Genomic DNA, 4,811 nt, shown 5'->3' with positions numbered 1-4,811 from the left:
TAGACAGGTGTGTGCCTTTACAAATATTGTCCAATTTATTGTATTTACCACATGTGGACTCCAATCAAGTTGTAGAAACATCTTAAGGATGATGAATGGAAACAGGATGCACCTGAGCTCAGTTTCGAGTCTCATAGTAAAGGGTCTGAATACTTATGTAAATAAGGTATTTCTGGTTTTTGTTTTTAATAAATGTGCAAAAATTTGCTTTGTTATTATGGGGTATTGTGTGTCCATTTTAGAATAAGGCTGTAACGTAACAAAATGTGGGAAAAGTCAAGGGGTCTGAATACTTTCCGAAGGCACTGTATGCATTTTACGGACACAATGTATTTTACAATAGTTCTCTTGTTTTTTTAGTAATTTTTTTTTAGTTACCCTCAACCCCTCCCATCTGTCTCTGAAGACCATCCAGTTCTATTTGCCATATATTTTTAACTGTGCTGTTTCGCAACATTTCTAAACCTACAGTTTTATGGGCCCAGTATATTTTACATGAGTTATTTTGTTTTTAGTCCCACTCTTCAGCTCCACTCAACCCCTCCCATCTATCTCTTAACATCATCCAGTTATGATTTCTATTTGCCATATATTTTTCAACTGTGCTGTGATGTTTCACAAAAGTTCTAAACCTTTCTATTCTCACAGTTACTACAGATTGTAAATGAAAGATAAACATTTTAGCTAAAAGTGTTATTTTATTATTGATCAATTGACTATGAGTTTTCAAATCACCCAGCAGTGCTATTTGCAGAGTTAGCACCAGGTAAATGTTACAATTCTTCAGCCATTCCTGAACCTGCGACCAGAAACAAGCTACATATGGACAGTACCAAAACAAATGATCTAATGATTCTGTCTCTTTGCAGCAAAATCTGCAGAGCTGGGATTGTTGTATCCCCCATATATCTAACATTCTATTGGTTGCAATAATCTTGTATAATAATTTCAATAGACAAATTCTGAGAATCCGGCATCATTTTGTGTATAAGCTCATAAACCAGGTGCCATAAACCAAAATCTCTTCTCAACTATTTTGCAATGTATATGTCACAGATGTCAATTTTTTGGTCCTTAAATGAAACTGGTATTCTTTTTTATTTATCACAATTTTCTTTAACCAATTTTGGTCTTTAATGCAGGGCTGAAAGACAAGTTCCTTACTTTTTCCCCCTTCCACTTGCCTCTTCCATTTTTGTGGTAATACTGCAATTAGTTGGTTGTAATTTTGGGTAGAGCAGACATTTCCATATATTTTTGTTAGCGACATAACTCCACCAGTCCTATTTATGATATCATTTACAAAGATTATGCATTTTCTAAACATATTTTCCAAAATAATGTTTTTTTTTAAATCAATTTGTATATTTGAGTTTAACCATAATATTTGTTGTATTATTTGTTCTCTCTTTTCTGGTGGATTAAACTGAAATTGCAACTAACTTTCTATGGCTTGTTTTAAAAATTGCGATATTTTGGAGATTATTTCATTTTCAAATAACCGAAAGTGAGAAGTTGTGATCTGAATAAAGGGAAAAAGGCCATTCTTGGGTTAAGACATTCTTACTAATCTGCTAGAGAACCAGTTTGGATTTAAGTATAACGTTTGTATGGTTGAAGCCTTTAGTGAGAGGTCTAATGCTTTAATATTTAATAATTATACAGTATAAATAGGCCTGTTTAATTTTGTCTATCTTGCTGTTCCATAAAGAATTGAATATTCTTGCTCATATCATTTAAAAAAGAAGTCGCTAGGTGTAGGCAAGGCCATAAGCAAATAGGTAAAATAGGATATGGCTATAGCGTTAATCAGGTTGATTTTTCCACAAAAAGACAGGTATTTTCCTTTCCATGGTAGTAGTTACTGCTACTACTACTGTTAAATTCCTACTGCAACAGTTCCACTTCCACTACTGCTTTTACATTTTATTCATTTAGCAGACGCTCTTATCCAGAGCGACTTACAGTTAGTGAGTGCATACATTTTTCATACTGGCCCCCGGTGGGAATCGAACCCACAACCCTGGCGTTACAAGCGCCATGCTCTACCAACTGAGCTACAGGAGGCTACACTGTTACTGCTACTGTTACACTGTTATTGTTACTGTTATTGTTACACTGTTACACTGTTACTGATACTGATTTTTATTATTATTATTATTTTATTTGTTAATATTATTTTGTACTGTTACTGTTACTGCTACTCTTAATGCAACTGTTTCTGCTACTGTTACAGCTATTGCTACTGCTACTGTTGCTTCTACTGCTACTGCTACTGCTACTGCTACTGTTACACTGTGTCACGACTTCCGCCGAGGCTGCCCCCACTCCTGGTTCGGGCAGGCTTCGGCGTTCGTCGTCACCGGAGTACTAGCTACTGCCGATCCCATTCTCATCACTCCACTTGTCATGTCTTGTCAATCACACACACCTGGTGCTCATTCCCCTAATTAGTATGTGTATAAGTGTTCCCTCTGTTCCCCTTGTCTTTGTGAGTGATTGTTTGTTGTGAGGGCATGTAGCTTGGTTGAGCTACATTTCACTGTGTTATTGCCAAGGTAGATGTTTTCCCTTGTAATAGTTTCGTTTGACGCTTTGGGCGTTTGATTTATGCAAACGGTATAAACTCTGGACTTCGGTATTTTACCTCCTGCGCCTGACTCCTTCATTCACACCTCGTCACACACTGTTACTGCTACTGTTACATTGTTACTGTTACACGGCTACTGCTACTGAAACTGTTACTGTTAAACTTCTACTGCTACTGTTACGGTTATTGTTACTGTTACTGCTACATTTTACACTGCTACTGCTACTGTTACTGCGAATGCTAATGCTACTGTTACTGCTACTCTTCATGCTACTGTTTCTGCTACTGTTACTGTTACTCCTACTGTTACTATTAAATCTACTTCCACAGCTACGCTGTTTCTGCTACTGCTACCGTTACTGCTACTGTTACATTTACTGCTACTGCTACTGTTACTATTACTGTTACTGCTACTGTTACACTGTTACTTCTACTGTTACTGTTACTGCTCCTGTTACAGTTACTGCTACTGTGACTGCTGCTGCTACTGTTACTGTTACTGTTACTCTGTCACTGTTACACTGTTACTGTTACTGTTACACTGTTACTGTTACTCTGTTACTGCTATGGTTACTGCTACCTTTACTGTTACTGTTACTGCTATTGCTACTTTTACTGCTACTTCTACTGTTACACTGTTACTGCTACGGCTACTGTTACTGTTACTGTTACACTGCTACTGTTACTGTTACTGTTACACTGTTACTGCTACTGATAATGTTTCTGTTACTGCTAATGTTACTGCTACTGCTACTGTTTCTGCTACTGCTACTGTTACTGCTAATGTTAATGTTACTGCTACTGCTCTTGCTACTGCTACTGTTTCTGCTACGGCTACTGCTACTGTTTCTGCTACGGCTACTGCTACTGTTTCTGCTACCGTTACTGCTATTGCTACTGCTACTGTTACTGTTACTAATGCTGCTAATGTTACTGTTACAGCTAATGTTACTCCTACTGCTACTCTTAATGCTACTGTTTCTGCTACTGTTACTGCTACTGTTACTGCTACTGTTACAGGAGGGGGTCGCAGTTCCGGAGCGACCCACTAGGTGCCTCCAACAACCTTAGGCACCTCCTCACTCACAGTCTGGACTAATCATTATCCTATTGGTGTCACCTGAGCTCTGTTTTCTCTGCTAGTTTCTCGATGCCAAACAGTACTAATCAGTGTCTGATCACGAGACGTATGTACAGGTACATGAGAAGTGTTCTCCCTGTTTCAATGTTGTTTTCAGTCGTAGTTAGTATTTTCGTATGTTTGCTGTCAGCCTGTTTTTGGAGACCAATTTGCTCCTCCGTTATTTTGTATACTGGTTTTGGGACCACCAGTAAAGATCCTTGTTTCACCATCTCTGCCTACTGCCTACTGTCTATCCTGCACCGCACCTGGGTCACACCTCACACCAACCCTTACATGCTACAGCTGCTGTTACTGTTACTGCTATTTTTACTGCTATTGCTACTGTTACTGATACAGTTACTGCTACTGCTACTGTTATTGCTACTGCTGCTGCTACTGTTACTGTTACTGTTAATGCTGCTTTTACTGTTACTGCTAATGCTAATGCTAATGCTAATGCTAATGTTGCTGTTGCTGTTGCTGTTGCTGTTGCTGTTGCTGTTGCTGTTGCTGTTACTGTTACTGCTACTGTTCCCGCTACTGCTGCTGCTACTGTTACTGTTACTTCTCCTGTTACTGTTACTGCTAATGTTAATGTTACTGCTGCTGTTACTGTTACTCTTAAAGCTACTCTTTCTGCTACTGTTACTGCTAATGTTACTGCTGTGTTACTGTTACACTGTTACTGCTGCTGCTAATGCTACTGTTTCTGCTACTGTTACTGCTATTGCTACTGTTACTGTTACTGCTACTGCTACTGCTGATCCTACTGTTACTGCTACTGCTACTTCTACTGTTACTGCTACTGCTACTGCTCTGTCACAGATCTCAGCCTGTTAAACCACTGTACAGTCCATATCCTAGGACAGAACACATAGCTTCAGCAGACATAGCAGAACCAGATAGAGAGCAGCCAAGACATCAGCAGGGGACTGGAAAGAGCAGCAGAGATACAGAGGAGCAGTAGAGAATGAATGTCTGTGAACGTGTGTGTATGTGTGTGTTTCACTTCATTGTAATTATGTGCCTAAACCCAGGGCCTCGTCTCACTGCCCTGGTGTGTCCGCCGGTGGAAAATAGTCAGTTTTGATTACAAAG

The 4,811-nt window shown here is 39.1% G+C and overlaps 1 non-coding gene across 1 annotated transcript; it reads right to left on the bottom strand.

Moving 5' to 3' along the window:
- Positions 1-1,994: 1,994 nt before the first annotated feature.
- Positions 1,995-2,068, bottom strand: trnat-ugu. Its single transcript has one exon. It is a non-coding gene; the product is annotated as a tRNA-Thr (tRNA).
- Between the last annotated feature and the right edge of the window lie 2,743 nt (positions 2,069-4,811).

This window comes from Coregonus clupeaformis, chromosome 34 (assembly GCF_020615455.1).
Source record: "Coregonus clupeaformis isolate EN_2021a chromosome 34, ASM2061545v1, whole genome shotgun sequence".
Taxonomy (NCBI): Eukaryota; Metazoa; Chordata; class Actinopteri; order Salmoniformes; family Salmonidae; genus Coregonus; species Coregonus clupeaformis.
This window is presented reverse-complemented; position numbering and strand designations above follow the sequence as displayed.